At 49.8% G+C, this 19,231-nt stretch overlaps 1 protein-coding gene across 1 annotated transcript in view; it reads left to right on the forward strand.

Moving 5' to 3' along the window:
- CILK1 (ciliogenesis associated kinase 1) overlaps positions 1-19,231 on the forward strand; it is a 245,806-nt gene that overhangs the window by 91,540 nt on the left and 135,035 nt on the right. The window lies entirely within an intron of this gene.

Consider the following 19,231-nt stretch of genomic DNA (forward strand, 5'->3'; position numbering starts at 1 on the left):
AGCTATGTTCATGTAGTGTTTTTTTTTTAAATCTCTTTATTAATTGAGATAACAACAATGATCATATATAATCAAACGCCTTGGCGCTTACCAAAATGACATGATAATATATTGTCTGGTGGTCAAAACAAGAAAGGTTAAGAAGAGAAGGAAAGAAAATGCTATCCAGAACATAATGGGGGTGTAGATGGTGCAGGCGGATCTGATAAGCTGGCTGACGTCGGGTGGGGAGTAAACCAGCTGATCCTGGCAGCATCCTGAACTGTATAAAGATCTTCATGAAATGTGGTGAAGGAGAGATGTGAGGAGTAATTGTGGCGCTGCGGGAGGGAGAGTGTCTCCTTAGTGATTGTTTATAGGAGTGTAAGAGAGCTCTGCCCTCTAGTTTGTCCTCGGGGGGTGGGACACTTAATGAGGGTGCCAGGGCTAATCGCTTACCCCTTTCAGTCATTATGGAATTTCTTCACCTAACACCTCCCACTGACACCTTACGGTTGAGTCCACCATGGAACCAGGCCTCCCTCCCGTTGTGCGGTATCTTACGCCTTGCTCGTACAATAAATATCATATAGTATGACGCAATGTTGTTTAATCTAGGGTCTTTGTGTGTGTTCTGGAGCTCCCTGCCCAATATACTGCCAGTATGAGTATGTGTCGAGAGCTTGAGCCATCTTGTGAACTGGTCACATGATGTATGATAGTTGTGTATAGGCTTAGGTCACCCCCCCCCCCCCCCTTCGATTCATGGTGGACTAGTGTCATCCTTGGTTTCGAGTAATGTGACTAGCGCGTCCCATATGTCTAGTTCTTTGATCATCACCCTTCTATCCCTAAGTGAATGCAGCACTTGTGTTTCTGCTCTCGTCCACTTCTACATATCCTGCATCCACTGACGGGCATCCGGTGCATTTGGGGCTTTCTATTGCATTGCTATTAAACGTTTGAATAATACAAAAGCCAATTCGATGCATCTCTGTGTTTGTTTTTTCCCTTTCAATTTTGGACGGATCCCCAATAAGCAGGATGCCGGAGTAGGGGAGAGCGGTCGTCCTATTAGCTCAGCTGTCAATGCTGTGATGTCCTGCCAGGCCCTGTGTATCGGTGGGCATTCCCATATTATGTGGTAAAAGGTGGCATTAGAATCGCCACATCTGGGGCATTCTTGGGTAGACTTGGGAAACATGCGCTTCAGCCTATCTGGAGACCGATAAATCTGGTGCAGGTAATTAAATTGCGTGAAGCGGAATCTGGAGTTATGAGATACTGTGCGTGTTAGAGTAAGCGCAGTGCTCCATTCTGTTGACTTAGTGGAGCAGGCAGTACCTGGTCCCATCTGCTCTTTGCTTGGGACTGGGCTACCTCTGGGTTACCAAACAAGGCTTTGTATATGTGGGATATGCTACAATGACTTTCTGGGCCAGCCAGTAATTTGTGTAATATGGGAGATGTCGGGGGTTCCTTGTCTCCACATTTCCATGTCTGTCGTGTAAGTTGTTGTAGTGCTCAATAAGTCAAGAACCAACCCGATCCACCTCATATGCCGACATGAGTTCCGCATATGTCCTCATGCGATCTTCTGTAAATATATCCTCAGTCGTTTGTATTCCCTTCGTGGGCCACCAAGACAACCTGTGCTGTCTAGTTAATTCGGAGATCCATGGAATGGAGAGCGGCGTGAGTCGGGGTGAGTATGGAGGAATCTGATTGCCACCAATTATTTACTTGCGCCAGCACCTGTGTGCTACATGCATCAAGATATGACGCTGACCGGTCGGGTCAGTGCGATCCATCAGCGGTTGCACCACCTCCATGTTGCCCAGGTTGACGTGTACCGATTCCGCCTCCGAGTTCGGGGGAGTGGACATCCAGCGCCACACCCACTGTATCTGGGCAGCAGCATAGTATTGTTTGTAGTGCCCAATCCACCCATTTCAAGCAGCAGTTGCATGGATGTAAGTGCTACACACCTACAGCCCCCCCCCCCCTCCCAAACCAAGTCGGTTGTGAGGGTACTCAGTGATTTTAAAAAATCACGAGGAATTATTAATGGAAGAGCACAGAAATGGTACAGCAAGCGCTGGAGTATAATCATTTTGGCGATCGCCACCTTCCCCATGGGTGAGAGTGGAAGCGATCTCCAGAATGGCAAGGATCCTTTGATTGATCGGAGTGCACGTCCCAAATTGCCTTCCCTCAAGTCATCGATACCTTGATATATGTGAACGCCTAAATATTTAAAGGTAGTGTAAGACCGCAGGAGTGCGTATATTGGGGCAACAGAGCGCAGTTCCTCTGGGGTCGGTGCTAGGAGAAACAGGCAGGGCTTGGAACAATTAACCCGCAAACCTGATAAGTCGCCAAATTGGTTTAGTAGTTGCAGCAGACCCGGGAGTGCAGCTGTCTGATGTCATGCATAACTCCTCAGTCCTGAACTCTTTTCCTGAGTTGTGCAGCCAGTGGTTCGATCGCTAGTGCGAACAAGAGCGGGGACAGTGGGCATCCTTGCCTCGTGCCCCTACCAATGGGAACCCCTTCATAGATTATCCCGCCCGTCTTAACACGAGCAACCGGGTCGGTATACAAGATGCTAATCCACTTAGTGAATATTGGTCCGAACCTCATTGGATGTAACGTCTCCATCAAGAAGAGCCAACCCAGCGTATCGAACGCCCTCTCATTATCTAGGGAGACCGCTACTCTGTTGTGATCAAACCTAGGTTTATTGTGTATGAGCTGTAATAGCCGCCTGATATTTATGAAAGTGTTACGACCTGGGATAAAGCCTGATTGGTCATCATGTACCAACAAGGGCATCAGTGGCAATAGGCTGTTCGCCAGGATCTTGCTAATAAGCTTGCAATCCAGGTTCAGAAGAGGGAGGGGTCGGTATGAGCACACATCTAGGGGGTCTCGCCCTGGTTTCGGAAGAACAACTATCACTGCCTCTCGCTGTGACCCCGAGAGCTTGCCCTTCTCGAACGCTTCATGCAACATCTCTGTGTATGGCTTGACTAGCTGCCCAGCGCGTGTACGATAGTACTCTATCGCGAGACCATCGCTGCCTGGCGCTTTGTTACCCGCTAGTTGTTGCTGTGCTGTCTGTACCTCCTCAGCATCTATTATTTTATCCAGCTCGCTCTGCTGTACTGCAGAAAGACTGGCCAGGGGGAGTGCCTGAAAGAATTTTCCTAGGTGCTCTGGCAGCGGTGGGGGATGTGCCGCGTATAAGGTGCTGTAATATTGTCTAAATACATTGTTTATTTCTACTTGGAAGTTGACCACTCCACAGTGTCTAGTTTAATTGCTCCTATTGGACCGCGCTATTGCTCACCCCGTACCAACCAGGCCAACAGTCTGCCAGAACGATCCCCCTCGGAATGTGGTCTGGCTACATAGTGGCAGTAGTCAAACCTCCGCAAGCAAGTATAGACCTCATTCATACGCTCACGGAGTGCTTTTAGTGCTTCTGGGGTAACAGCAGCTGTCACAGATCCGCGCTCCGCATCGCGAAGCGCCGTTTCCGTCTTCGCCAGCTTGTTCGTCAGCGCGGACTCTGACCACCACCTTGTGGGCATCCCACTCTACGGCCCGCGATGGCGCCATCCCATTATTTAGTTTAAAATAGTCGGAGATGTGTTCTATCAGCTCTTGACGAAATGGTGGGTCTAATAGCAAAGTCGGTTGCAGTCACCAGGTAGGGATGCGTGTCCATGCTCTTCCCCATCCAAGGACACCCAATAGCGGACAGTGGTCCTATATGGTTTTAGCTAGGTAAGATGCCTCTGAAAAGCTACTAATAAGCTCATTAGAACAAAACAGCAAGTCTATGCGGGTGTGGTGGACTGGGGAAAAAAAAGAATAATCCCTAACCGGAGGATATAGTGTACGCCACACATCTACGAGTCTACACTCTGAAATCAGGTCTGAAGCAGCTGTGAGGTTTTCCTACTGAGAGCACCATCCAATAGGGTGTGACCTATCTTTGTCTATGTCCGGCACACAGTTCCAGTCTCTCCCCCCCCAAATATGGTCAGTGGTAGGGTCTGGGAGCAATCGGGATGTGTGCGATAGGAGAAAGTCTTCTTGTTTTGAGTTGGGAGCATATAGACCAGTTATGGTGAGCGGCCGTCCGTCTAGGGATTCCATCAACTGTACATACCGTCCATCTGTGTCAATTTTGTGGTGTTCCACTGTGTAGGTTACTTCCAGAGCAACCCATATTAATACTCTTTTAGCACATGCAGATGTCACGGTACCAAAAACCAAGCTACGCCATTTATTTGTTAGACTGCGTAGTTCGTCTTGTGTGAGATGGGTTTCCTGCAGGATAGCAATTTGCATGTTGTGTCTTTTGATGTACGTGTGAACCCTGCAGCGCTTATTAAAAGTAGCCAAGCCTCTCACGTTCCAGGTTATGAGGTTATATTTGGTCAGTCCCATATGAGTGAGAGGTTACGCGGAGGTGGCAATATTATCTGGTAGCCCTCCCGATGTAAGAATGTTGTGCTGGATAAGCCTGGCTCTCTATTCCCCTCCCCTTCCTCGCCCCTCGTCTCTGACCCACACCGTCTAGTGCTCCTGAAAAAGAATAGAAAGAGAAAAAATAGGTAAACAAAGGAAGTGCTCCTGTGGTGGTAGCCAACTTGGGACACAGTGTCACAACTGGTGGCACTCCTGATAAGCAACATGGTGTGGTCTGTTAGGTGACCCAGTAGGGAGGTGGGGGGGTGCGAAGATCAGCAATAGGAGGTCCAGTCATGACAGCCCTTGCCGGATTCTGACACTCCTCGCTCCACCCCCCCTTCCCGCCGCTCTCTCGTCCCTTAACATGTATGACCCCTTCCAAGAAGAGGCCTCCAGGGGTGTCGATCAGCAGGGGAGCGTCAATCCGTCTGAAGTCCTAATGGATCGTCCATTTAAATCGTGTTCTGCTGTACTTCAGTAGACATTCTTATTCTGCCCTAAATGTCATCCGCTATCCGTGGCTTGAGTTCTGGGCCGAACACCGATGGAGAAGTAGAGCCGCTGGAATGATCCGTTGAATGATCTAATGTGACGTTTCCTGAGAACAGGTTGATCTGGTTCCATGGCGAGGCAAACCAATTGGCTTCCTGTAGAGCTTGCTTCCGACTCTCAGCCACTTGTTCCCTGGATGAGCGTGTGTCAGTCTTTGATTTCTTTCTTCTTCGGCAAGGTTGCAGAGTAAGCTACGTTCCTTGTTTAGAGTCGTCGTTTTTAAGTTGGGCTAGCCCCTTAGCATGGAGCCAGGTCCAAGCGTCCTCTGGGGAGGGGGAGACGTGGATCTTTTCCCCATCCACTACCCGGAGTCGTGCAGGAAATAATAGGTAGTAGGAAAAATAATTGTTCGGTGGCATGTGTAGCTGCAGATACACATGCTGTGCATAGTCCGCCGTCTGGTGTTGGGTCGGAGTGTTACAAGTTGTTTTTCTTCGAAGAAGTCTTTTCGAGTCACGAGACCGAGGGACTCCTCCCACTTCGGTTCCATTGCGCATGGGCGTCGACTCCATCTTAGATTGTTTTTTTTCCGCCATTGGGTTCGGACGTGTTCCTTTTCGCTCCGTGTTTCGGGTCGGAAAGTTAGTCAGAATCAACGAAAAATTTGTCGGTATTGTTTCGTTCGGTATCGGGATAGTTAGGGCAAATCGACACCGAGCCTTAAAGAGCTCCGGTAACCCTTCGGGGTATTTTCGATCCCCCGTCGGGGCCTGGTCGGCCCGACCGCGTGCAACATCGAGACTGATGGAACGGACCCCGTTCCGATTCTGTCCTAAATGCCACAGTAAATATCCTTATACAGACCAACATTTGGTCTGTAACTTGTGCCTGTCCCCCGAGCACAAGGAAGAGTCGTGTGAGGCCTGTCGGGTGTTTCGGTCGAGAAAAACGCTCAGGGACCGAAGAGCCAAGAGGTTGCAGATGGCTTCCACGCCGACAGGACAACAAGGGTTTGAGGAGGAGGAGGAAGAAGAAGAAGAAACTTTCTCCATCCGCAAATCGGATTCCGAAGAATTCGACGTCGACGAGCAACCAACCGTGAGTAAGACGTCGAAAGAAAGATCACACGAGAAAACAGACAAAGCCCAGGGGACGCCACTGCCAACAGGCCATGGCATAACCCATAAAGTAGGTGACCGTCCATCGCACCGAAAAAGGGCGAGCTTGTGCCGAAGTCGTCCGACTCAGGTCGAGACACAGGCACGCAACACTCTCGGGACCGAGAGAGTGGTGCAGAAAAGGCTCGACACCGAGATAGCGGCACCGAAGCTACTCGACACAGAGACAGCGGCACCGAAGCTGCTCGGCACAGAGATAGCGGCACCGAAGATGGTCGGCACCGAGAGGCCAAGACACCGAAAAAGAGAAAGATCTCGTCGGAGCCGAAAACAACTAAAGACACGGTTTCTGTGCCAAAACACCCGGCAACCGAACCAAAAACCAGTTCCTACTCAGAGGAACAATCACTGTCCTCCCAACTAAAAAGACACAGATTTGAGGAGGAATTACAAACTACAGAGGTAGATCACACGCAACAGCGGATCTTTATCCAAAGGGGTACAGGGAAAATCAGCACTCTTCCCCCAATCAGAAGGAAAAGGAAGCTTGACTTCCAGCAACAAGACAAGCCACCACAAGCAAAGGTGGTAAAGAGGGCAACTCCACCACCCTCTCCACCACAGTCAACTCATGTATCACCGGCACAGACTCCACCACAATCACCAGCTCATACCACCATGAGCCAGGATGATCAGGCAGCATGGGACCTCTATGATGCTCCAGTATCGGACAATAGTCCAGAGTCGTACCCAACTAAACCCTCACCACCTGAGGACAGTACAGCATATGCACAGGTGGTAGCTAGGGCAGCTGAATTTCATAATGTATCTCTACATTCGGAGCCTATTGAGGATGACTTCCTCTTTAACACCCTGTCCTCCACCCACAGCCATTATCAAAGCCTTCCCATGCTCCCGGGAATGCTAAGGCACGCTAAACAGATTTTCAAGGAGCCTGTTAAAAGCAGAGCAATAACTCCAAGGGTGGAGAAAAAATACAAGGCACCGCCCACAGACCCTGCTTTTATTACATCACAACTGACACCAGATTCAGTAGTCGTAGGAGCAGCTCGTAAAAGAGCCAACTCGCAGACATCAGGCGACACACCACCTCCGGACAAGGAGAGCCGCAAGTTTGATGCAGCTGGGAAAAGGGTTGCAGCACAAGCTGCAAATCAGTGGCGCATCGCCAACTCGCAAGCACTCCTAGCGCGATACGACAGGGCCCATTGGGACGAGATGCAACATCTCATCGAGCACCTCCCCAAAGAATTCCAGAAACGAGCGAAACAAGTGGTTGAAGAGGGGCAAAATATCTCCAACAACCAAATATGTTCTTCTATGGATGCAGCAGATACAGCTGCAAGAACAATAAATACTGCTGTGACAATAAGGAGGCACGCATGGCTGCGCACATCTGGCTTCAAACCTGAGATACAACAGGCAGTGCTCAATATGCCGTTCAATGAACAGCAATTGTTTGGCCCAGAAGTGGACACTGCAATTGAAAAATTAAAGAAGGACACTGACACAGCCAAAGCCATGGGCGCACTCTATTCCCCGCAGGGCAGAGGCACATTTGGCACATTTCGCAAAACAACTTTCAGAGGAGGGTTTCGAGGTCAAGCCACAGAAGCCAGCACCTCACAAACAAGACCACCTACCTACCAGGGACAATATCAAAGGGGTGGCTTTCGAGGCCAATACAGAGGGGGCCAATTCCCAAGAAACCGGGGAAAGTTTCAGGGTCCCAAAACCCCTCAAAATAAACAGTGACTCACAAGTCACACAACCCCTTCACACGACACCAGTGGGGGGAAGACTAAGCCAGTTCCACAAATCATGGGAGGAAATAACAGCAGACACTTGGGTCTTAGCAATTATCCAACATGGTTATTGCATAGAATTTCTCCAACTCCCTCCAAACGTCCCACCGAAAACACACAATATGTCAAAACAGCATATAGACCTTCTAGGACTAGAAGTTCAAGCATTACTGCAAAAAGACGCAATAGAATTAGTACCAAAAACACAAAAGAACACAGGAGTTTACTCACTGTACTTTCTAATACCGAAAAAGGACAAAAGTCTGAGACCAATATTGGATCTCAGAACACTAAACACCTACATCAAATCAGACCACTTTCACATGGTCACGTTACAAGACGTAATACCACTACTGAAACAGCAAGACTACATGACAACGTTAGATCTAAAAGACGCGTATTTCCATATACCGATACATCCCTCGCACAGGAAATACCTAAGGTTCGTATTCAAAGGAATACATTACCAATTCAAAGTGTTGCCATTCGGAATAACAACAGCACCAAGAGTCTTTACAAAATGTCTAGCAGTAGTAGCTGCACATATCAGGAGGCAGCAAATACACGTGTTCCCGTACCTAGACGATTGGTTAATCAAAACCAACTCGCTAACAAAGTGTTCACACCACACAGATTATGTTATACAAACCCTTTACAAACTGGGTTTCTCCATCAACTATGCAAAGTCACACCTTTTGCCGTGTCAAACACAGCAATACTTAGGAGCGACAATCAACAAAAGGGATAGCCACTCCAAGTCCACAAAGGGTTCAAAATTTTCACAAGGTGATACAAGCTATGTATCCAACACAAAAGATACATGCAAAGATGGTATTAAAACTCCTAGGCATGATGTCCTCATGCATAGCCATTGTCCCAAACGCAAGATTGCACATGCGGCCCTTACAACAGTGCCTAGCATCACAATGGTCACATGCACAGGGTCAACTTCTAGATCTGGTGTTGATAGACCGCCAAACATACATCTCGCTTCTATGGTGGAACAGTACAAATTTAAACAAAGGGCGGCCTTTCCAAGACCCAGTGCCACAATACGTGATAACAACAGATGCTTCCATGACAGGGTGGGGAGCACACCTCAATCAACACAGCATCCAAGGACAATGGGACGTACATCAAAGAAAGTTTCATATAAATCACCTAGAATTGTTAGCAGTACTTCTAGCGTTGAAAGCATTCCAACCAATGATAACCCACAAATACATTCTTGTCAAAACAGACAACATGACGACAATGTATTATTTAAACAAACAGGGGGGAACACACTCGACACAGTTGTGTCTCCTAACACAAAAAATATGGCATTGGGCAATTCACAACCACATTCGCCTAATAGCACAGTTTATTCCAGGGATCCAGAACCAGCTAGCAGACAATCTCTCTCGGGATCACCAACAGGTCCACGAATGGGAAATTCACCCCCAAATCCTGAACACTTACTTCCAAATTTGGGGAACACCTCAAATAGATCTATTTGCAACAAAAGAAAATGCAAAATGCCAAAACTTCGCATCCAGGTACCCACACCGGCAATCTCAAGGCAATGCTCTATGGATGAATTGGTCAGGGATATTTGCGTACCCTTTTCCCCCTCTCCCTCTCCTTCCATATCTAGTAAACAGATTGAGTCAAAACAAACTCAAACTCATACTAATAGCACCAACATGGGCAAGACAACCTTGGTATAGCCACACTACTAGACCTGTCAGTAGTACCTCATGTCAAACTACCCAACAGGCCAGATCTGTTAACACAACACAAACAACAGATCAGGCATCCAAACCCAGCATCGCTGAATCTAGCAATTTGGCTCCTGAAATCCTAGAATTTGGACACTTGAACCTCACACAAGAGTGTATGGAGGTCATAAAACAAGTTAGAAGACCATCCACTAGACACTGCTATGCAAGTAAATGGAAAAGATTTGTTTGTTACTGCCATAATAATCAAGTCCAACCATTGCATGCATCTCCAAAAGATGTAGTAGGATATTTACTACATTTACAAAAATCAAATCTAGCTTTCTCTTCCATAAAAATACATCTCGCAGCAATATCTGCTTACCTGCAGATTACTCATTCAACTTCCCTATTTAGAATACCTGTCATTAAAGCGTTTATGGAGGGCCTAAAGAGAATTATACCACCAAGGACACCACCTGTTCCTTCAAGGAACCTCAACATTGTCTTGACAAGGCTCATGGGTCCACCTTTCGAACCCATGCATTCTTGTGAAATGCAATATTTAACGTGGAAAGTTGCATTTCTCATTGCCATCACATCTCTAAGAAGAGTAAGTGAAATACAGGCGTTTACCATACAAGAACCATTTATTCAAATACACAAAAATAAGGTAGTTCTAAGAACAAATCCAAAATTCTTACCAAAGGTTATCTCACCGTTCCACTTAAACCAAACAGTGGAATTACCAGTGTTCTTCCCACAGCCAGATTCAATAGCTGAAAGAGCACTACATACATTAGACATCAAGAGAGCGCTAATGTACTACATTGACAGGACAAAAGAAATTAGGAAGACAAAACAACTATTTATTGCCTTCCAAAAACCTCATACAGGAAATCCAATTTCAAAACAAGGTATCGCCAGATGGATAGTAAAGTGCATCCAAACCTGCTATCTTAAAGCAAAGAGAGAACTGCCTATTACACCAAAGGCACACTCAACCAGAAAGAAAGGTGCTACTATGGCCTTTCTAGGAAATATTCCAATGACCGAAATATGTAAGGCAGCAACATGGTCTACGCCTCATACATTTACTAAACACTACTGTGTAGATGTGTTATCTGCACAACAGGCCACAGTAGGTCAAGCCGTACTAAGAACTTTATTTCAAACTACTTCCACTCCTACAGGCTGAACCACCGCTTTTGGGGAGATAACTGCTTACTAGTCTATGCACAGCATGTGTATCTGCAGCTACACATGCCACCGAACGGAAAATGTCACTTACCCAGTGTACATCTGTTCGTGGCATTAGTCGCTGCAGATTCACATGCGCCCACCCTCCTCCCCGGGAGCCTGTAGCCGTTTAGAAGTAGATCTTGAACATTTGTACATTTGTAAATATATTACATTAAACCTTCATTTTGTAAATACGTATTTATTCCATTGCATGGGCACTATTATTAGCGTACACAACACCTACCTCACCCTCTGCGGGGAAAACAATCTAAGATGGAGTCGACGCCCATGCACAATGGAACCGAAGTGGGAGGAGTCCCTCGGTCTCGTGACTCGAAAAGACTTCTTTGAAGAAAAACGACTTGTAACACTCCGACCCAACACCAGACGGCGGACTATGCATAGCATGTGAATCTGCAGCGACTAATGCCACGAACAGATGTACACTGGGTAAGTGACATTTTCCTTCTCGCAGTAGTTGCTTCACTCTTGTGAAGGACGCTCGTCTGCGCTGTACCTCAACCATGTAATCTGGGTAGGCCGTTATTACATTGTTGTCCATCTGTATCGGGCCTTGTGTTCTAAAACTTTGAAGGATCAAGTCTCGATCACGGAAGTTTAGCAAGCGCGCAATCAAGGGTCGTGGGGGGCTCCCGGGCGTGGCGGCCCGCTCGGGATCCGATGAGCACGCTCCACTGTGAACATGGGTGATGCACTGGTCTTTATCACTTTATCTAGGAGCCATTTCTCCAAAACTATTTCAGCATGTGGTGATTCCCTGCATTCCGGAAACCCCATGAATCTTATGTTGTTTCTCCTCGAGCGTCCCTCCGCGTCCTCCGCCCGTCTCTGCAGGCAGATGACCTCTGTCTCCATGTGTTGCATCTGATCTCGTAGCTCCTTTAGGTTTGGTAATGTTTCCTTGAGCGATTGTTCATTATCGGTGACCCTGTACGCTAGTTTGCGTTGGTCAGCTCTTAGCAAATTCACTTCAGCTACCACAGAGTCTGTCTTCCCTTCCAAGGTGGTTTTCGTATCTAATACTGTGTGTAGTAGTTTGTCGAATTGTGCTGAGTGCACTTGAAGTGTTAGATTCATTTGTTGCAGCGCAGCTGCTTGTGTTTCTGCTGGTCCAACCGGTGTCTGCTCATTACTTTCAAATGACGGTTGCAGCCTAGGCGCTTTTGGCTTGACCATGATTGCGCAGGGTGACTGGTTCGTGGCACACTAGACCATCTAACAATTGATCTCTCCAGCTGCGGACTGGGGTCACGGCCGCAGTAGTGCTGAATATGGACCCCCTTGTGCAAAATCATAGGTAGGGTTACAGTAGGTTACATTAGGGAGTAGCAGCTCGTTTTCCAGCTGTAGGGAGCACTGCATGCTCATTATATTTGACAGCGTAGTTGTCCTACTTCATGCACTTTTGAGAAGCATCAGGATTGTAGTTCTACGGACCTACTGTGTCTAGCAGTGTTATCTCAGGTTAGTTTGCCGCGTAGCAGTTGAGCGCTGTAGGAAGTTGGCTCTGTATATACTATTTCAAAGTAAGAAATAGTGTGCACAGAGTCCAAGGGTTTCCCTTAGAGGTAAGATAGTGGCAAAAGTAGATAATTCCCATGCTCTATTTTGTGGTAGTGTGGTCGAGCAGTAGGCTTATCAGAGGGTAGTGTTAAGCATTTGTTGTCCACACACATGCAGTAAATGAGGAACACACACTCAAAGACTTACTCCAGGCCAATAGGTTTTTATATTGAACAATATATTTTCTTAGTTTATTTTAAGAACCACAGGTTCAAGATTTACAAGTAATACTTTAAATGTAAGGTACTTCACTTAGATACTTTAGGAACTTTGAATAAAAGCAATATCACATACAGTCTTTGTGAAAATGGCAATAAGCTATTTTCAAAGTGGACACAGTGCAAAAATCAACAGTTGCTGGGGGAGGTAAGTGAAGGTTAGGTTGTAAGGTAAGTAAAACACTTACAAGTCTCAAAGTTGGGGCCAAGGTAGCCCACCATTGGGGATTCAAGGCTACCCCAAAGTTACCACACCAGCAGCTCAGGGCCGGTCAGGTGCAGAGGTCAAAGAGGTGCCCAAAAACACATAGGCTTCAATGGAGAACAGGGGTGCCCCGGTTCCAGTCTGCCAGCAGGTAAGTACCGGAGTCCTCGGGGGGGCAGACCAGGGGGGGTTTTGTAGGGCACCGGGGGGGGACATAAGCAGGCACAGAAAGTACACCTTCAGCGGCACAGGGGCGGCCGGGTGCTGTGTGCAAACAGGCGTCTGGTTTTAGATAGAAAGTAATGGAGGGGACCCGGGTGTAGGAAGTTGGCTCTGTATGCACTATTTCAAAGTAAGGAATAGTATGCACAGAGTCCAAGGGTTCCCCTTAGAGGTAAGATAGTGGCAAAAAGAGATAATACTAATGCTCTATTTTGTGGTAGTGTGGTCGAGCAGTAGGCTTATCAAAGGAGTAGTGTTAAGCATTTGTTGTACATACACAAGCAATAAATGAGGAGCACACACTCAAAGACAATTCCAGGCCAATAGGTTTTTGTATAGAAAAATATCTTTTCTTAGTTTATTTTAAGAACCACAGGTTCAAGATTTACATGTAATACTTCAAATGAAAGGTATTGCAGGTAGGTACTTTAGGAACTTTGAATTAGCAAAATAGGATATACAGTTTTCACATAAATCACATGTAGCTATTTTAAAACTAGACACTTAGTGCAATTTTCAACAGTTCCTAGGGGGAGTAAGAGTTTGTTAGTTTTTGCAGGTAAGTAAACCACCTACGGGGTTCAAGTTTGGGTCCAAGGTAGCCCACTGTTGGGGGTTCAGAGCAACCCCAAAGTTACCACACCAGCAGCTCAGGGCCGGTCAGGTGCAGAGGTCAAAGTGGTGCCCAAAACGAATAGGCTTCAATGGAGAAGGGGGTGCCCCGGTTCCAGTCTGCCAGCAGGTAAGTCCCCACGTCTTCGGAGGGCAGACCAGGGGGGTTTTGTAGGGCACCAGGGGGGACACAAGTCAGCACAGAAAGTACAACCTCAGCAGCACGGGGGCGGCCGGGTGCAGTGTGCAAACATGCGTCGGGTTTTCGAAAGGTTTCAATGGGAGACCAAGGGGTCTCTTCAGCGATGCAGGCAGGCAAGGGGGGGGGCTCCTCGGGGTAGCCACCACCTGGGCAAGGGAGAGGGCCTCCTGGGGGTCACTCCTGCACTGGAGTTCGGATCCTTCAGGTCCTGGGGGCTGCGGGTGCAGTGTCCCTACCAGGCGTCGGGTTCTTAGAAGCAGGCAGTCGCGGTCAGGGGCAGCCTCGGGATTCCCTCTGCAGGCGTCGCTGTGGGGGCTCAGGGGGGTCAACTCTGGCTACTCACGGTCTCGCAGTCGCCGGGGAGTCCTCCCTGAAGTGTTTGTTCTCCACAAGTCGAGCCGGGGGCGTCGGGTGCAGAGTAGCAAGTCTCACGCTTCCGGCGGGAAACGCAAGTTGTTTTAAAGTTGCTCCTTTGTTACAAAGTTGCAGTCTTGGGTGAACAGAGCCGCTGTCCTCTGGAGTTCTTGGTCCTTCTAGATGCACGGCAGTCCTCTGAGGATTCAGAGGTCGCTGGTCCCTGGGGAGAGCGTCGCTGGAGCAGTGTCTTTGGAAGTGGGGAGACAGGCCGGTAGAGCTGGGGCCAAAGCAGTTGGTGTGTCCGTCTTCTCTGAAGGGTTTTTCAGCTTAGCAGTCCTCTTCTTCTTAGGTTGCAGGAATCTGAGTTCCTAGGTTCTGGGGAGCCCTTAAATACTAAATTTAAGGGCGTGTTTAGGTCTGGGGGGTTAGTAGCCAATGGCTACTAGCCCTGAGGGTGGGTACACCCGCTTTGTGCCTCCTCCCGAGGGGAGGGGGGCACATTCCTATCCCTATTGGGGGAATCCTCCATCTGCAAGATGGAGGATTTCTAAAAGTCAGAGTCACCTCAGCTCAGGACACCTTAGGGGCTGTCCTGACTGGCCAGTGACTCCTCCTTGTTTTTCTCATTATCTCCTCCGGCCTTGCCGCCAAAAGTGGGGCCGTGGCCGGAGGGGGCGGGCAACTCCACTAGCTGGAGTGCCCTGTCCTCACTAGCACACACAAGCTGGCAAGCAGTGTGTCTGTGCTGAGTGAGGGGTCCCCAGGGTGGCATAAGACATGCTGCATCCCTTAGGGACCTTCCCTGGCATCAGGGCCCTTGGTACCAGGGGTACCAGTTACAAGGGACTTACCTGGATGCCAGGGTGTGCCAATTGTGGAAACAAAAGTACAGGTTAGGGAAAGAACACTGGTGCTGGGGCCTGGTTAGCAGACCTCAGCACACTTTCAAACCAAAACTTAGCATCAGCAAAGGCAAAAAGTCAGGGGGTAACCATGCCAAGGAGGCATTTCCTTACACCGGGCGTCACTTCAATGATGCAGGCAGGCACAGGGGTGGCTCCTCGGGGTAGCCATCACCTGGGCTAGGCAGAGGGTCGCCTGGGGGTCGCTCCTGCACTGGTGTTCAGGTCCTTGGGGCTGCGGGTGCAGCATTGGTTCCAGGCGTTGGGTCCCTTGTTACAGGCAGTCGCGGTCAGGGGGAGCCTCTGGATTCTCTCTGCAGGCGTCGCTGTGGGGGATCAGGGGGGTCGTCTCTGGTTACTCACGGGCTCGCAGTCACCAGGGAGTCCTCCCTGAGGTGTTTGTTTTCTGCAGGTCGAGCCGGGGGCGTTGGGTGCAGAGTGGAAAGTCTCACGCTTCCGGCGGGAGACGTGAAGTCTTTAAAGTTGCTTCTTTGTTGCAAAGAAGTTGCAGGATTTTGAACAGAGCCGCTGTTCACGGGAGTTTCTTGGTCCTTGGGTGCAGGGCAGTCCTCTGAGGCTCCAGAGGTTGCTGGTCCCTGTTGGATGCGTCACTGTTGCAGTTTTCTTCGAAGTTGCGAGACAGGCCGGTAGGGCTGGGGCCAAAGCAGTTTTCATCTCCGTCTTCTCTGCAGGGCTTCAGGTCAGCAGTCCTTCTTCTTGTTAAGGTTGCAGGATTCTAGTTTCCTAGGTTCTGGGGAGCCCCTAAATACTGAATGTAGGGGTGTGTTTAGGTCTGGGAGAGCAGTAGCTAATGGCTACTGTCCTTCAGGGTGGCTACACCCTCTTTGTGCCTCCTCCCTGTGGGGAGGGGGGCACATCCCTAATCCAAAAGTGGGGGCAGTGGCCAGAGGGGCGGGCATCTCCAGTAGCTGGGATGCCCTGGGGCGCTGTAAAAAAGGGGGTGAGCCTTTGAGGCTCACCGCCAGGTGTTAAAGTTCCTGCAGGGGGAGGTGAGAAGCACCTCCACCAAGTACAGGCTTTGTTCCTGGCCACAGAGTGACAAAGGCACTCTCCCCATGTGGCCAGCAGCATGTCTGGTGTGTGGCAGGCTGGCAGGAACTGGTCAGCCTACACTGGAAGTCGGGTATGTTTTCAGGGGGCATCTCTAAGATGCCCTCTGGGTGTATTTTGCAATAAATTGTACACTGGCATCAGTGTGCATTTATTGTGCTGAGAAGTTTGATACCAAACTTCCCAGTTTTCAGTGTAACCATGGTACTGTGGAGTTCGTGTTTGACAAACTCCCAGACCATATACTCTTATGGCTACCCTGCACTTACAATGTCTAAGGTGTTGCTTAGACACTGTAGGGGCATAGTGCTCATGCACATATGCCCTCACCTGTGGTATAGTGCACCCTGCCTTAGGGCTGTAAGGCCTGCTAGAGGGGTGACTTACCTATGCCACAGGCAGTGTGAGGTTGGCATGGCACTCTGAGGGGAGTGCCATGTCGACTTAGTCATTTTCTCCCCACCAGCACACCAAGCTGGCAAGCAATGTGCATGTACTGAGTGAGGGATCCCTAGGGTGGCATAAGACATGTTGCAGCCCTTAGAGACCTTCCCTGGCATTTCCTCAAAAGCGCCCACTCACTGCGCTGTTCTTAGAGAAATGGCGATTTCCACTATGGTTACCTCCTGTATGGGCAGTGGTGCTAGGTCTCTTGAAGCAGCCCGCTCGCATCTGGCTGGGAGAACTGCGCAATTGCATAGGCCGACCGCCCTGCTTCATTGACTGGGCGCTGTGACCAACCTGGCTGATAAATGGGGAGAGCTCGGACTTCTAAGTCGTGTCTTGTTCACTCTTTATTCATGGTACGTCTATTGTTTTCTCGGTTTCATGCAATGGCCCCCTGCTTCGTCCGCCAAATCTGCTAGTGCCCCGGGTTCACCTAGGTTCTTCTGTTCGCTGGCCTGTGTCCTCAGTATAGTCGTCCTCTTCTTTGAATTTGGGTGAAGGTGCATGGGCCGGAGGCTGTTGTGAGGTGGATGGCTGTTGGGTGGGTGTGTGCCTGCGTTTGTGTAGTTTGGGAGGAGGGCTCACCGACACACTGGGAGAGGACACAGGGGATGTGTGAATGGTAGTGGGGGTGGTGATTGCACGTGAGCGGTGTGTGGTGATGGGCGCGCTGGTGATGGAGGTAGTGGCTGAGGATGTAGTGCATGCAGGTATGAGTGGAGACGAGACAGAGAGGGATGAGGAGGACGTGGGGGGGCACAGTGGAGACAGTGGATGTTGGTGTGTCTGCATGGGGATGGTGCTTATGTGAGTGCCTGTGGGATGTGTGGTGATAATGTTTGCCTGAGCCACTCTTGCGTGTTGATGTGTGTGCATGCTGGTCTAATGGTGTGCTTGGGATAGGCTGAGGTACAGGGGATTGGGTCTGGGTGGAGGAAGTTGGAGGGGGGAGGCTGGACACAGGGACAATGGCTGCCATCAGTGCTGAGGCCAGAGCCTGAAATGCTCTCTGTTGGGCCGCCCGCCCAGAATGAATGCCCTCCAGGTATGCATTTGTTTGTTGCAAATGCCTCTCAACACCCTGGATGGCATTCAAAATTGTAGATTGCCCAACAGTGAGGGATCTCAGGAGGTCAATAGCCTCCTCACTGAAGGCAGCAGGGCTGACTGGGGCAGGGCCTGAGGTGCCTGGGGCGAAGGAGATGCCCACCCTCCTTGGTGAGCAGGCACGGGACACACGCTGAGGGGCTGCTGGGAGGGCGGTGCTGGTAGGGGTGTGGCGGCTGTACCTGTTGATGAGGTGGGCACAGAGGTGCCCGCCACCGCAGGGGAGCTCCCATCAGAGGAGTCGTCGCTGGTGTCTGCTCCGGTCTCAGCCGTGGAGCTCCCCTCGCCTTCTGTCCCACTAGTGGCTTCAGACTCTGTTGCTTCACCCTCCAGGGCCAAGTGGGTTGCAGCTCCCTCCTGCTCCGGTGCCAATGCTCCTCCGCCAGATGATGATATTGCACACAAGAACAGGGAGAGCACAAAAAGGGGGGTGGAAAGACAGAAGAAAATCATGTTCAGTGCATGCAACACCACTACCATTGGCGGGCACAACACACATGGAGCAGCCCTCTGCACTACGCCATGCACTAGCAGTTCCTAGAAATTTCACCTGACCATGGGGTACGAGGCCTAAGCCCAATTGCTGCACACCTGGAAGTCACAGGAGCCTGACTAGGTGTAGATGGCTCTTAACACTAGTGGGGTTGGGGTGCCACATAGCCTGCCTCACAAGGGACCTTGCCTACCAAGTTCGCCCTGTACTAGGGGAACCCACTGCCCACCTCCCCCACCCAGACACCTCGTTATGTGCGCAGTCAGCTGAATGAGAGTGTACTCACCCCCTTGTGGCTGCTGTGATGCCCTCAAGTGCCCATCCAACTCCGGATACGCCACCGCCAGGATCCGGGACATTCAGGGGGTCATGGTGCGATGGGCACCCCTTCCACGTTGGGAGCCATCCCCACCTGGGCCTCCGCCGTCTTGTTGCTCCAGCGGCGCAGTTTCTCCCATCTTTTACGGCAGTGGGTGCTCCGTCTGTGGTATACCCGAGGGTCCGGACGTCCTTGACGATGGCACGCCAAATACCCTTCTTCAGGTGGGCGCTGACCTAGAGGAATGGTACAGGGGGAAAGGAAATTACTCACCTGCCCGGACCGTCATAGTCATTGCTTACCAGTTCCCACCCATGCCCTGAAACAAATACACTCACCTTCCGCACATGCAGGCCACAGCCCCCCCCCCCCCCCCCAAATGTATCTTCCATCCACACCACTCAAAGCAGGCATTGCCCATGCAGCATGCTCACAGTGTACTCACCTGTTTGTCTGGAGGACCGTACAGTTGCGTGTACTGGGGGAGGACCCCATCCACTAGTTTCTCCAACTCCTCTGAAATGAAGGCAGGGGCCCTTTCCCCAGACACTGTAGCCATCGTCGCTTCCAGACACAGGTCACAGCAGCACTTGCAGTGTAGGTCCTCTCCTGTTGAAGGTCAGGTATCAAGTGAGTGAACAGACAAAAAT

This window comes from Pleurodeles waltl, chromosome 5, assembly GCF_031143425.1.
Source record: "Pleurodeles waltl isolate 20211129_DDA chromosome 5, aPleWal1.hap1.20221129, whole genome shotgun sequence".
Lineage (NCBI taxonomy): Eukaryota > Metazoa > Chordata > Amphibia > Caudata > Salamandridae > Pleurodeles > Pleurodeles waltl.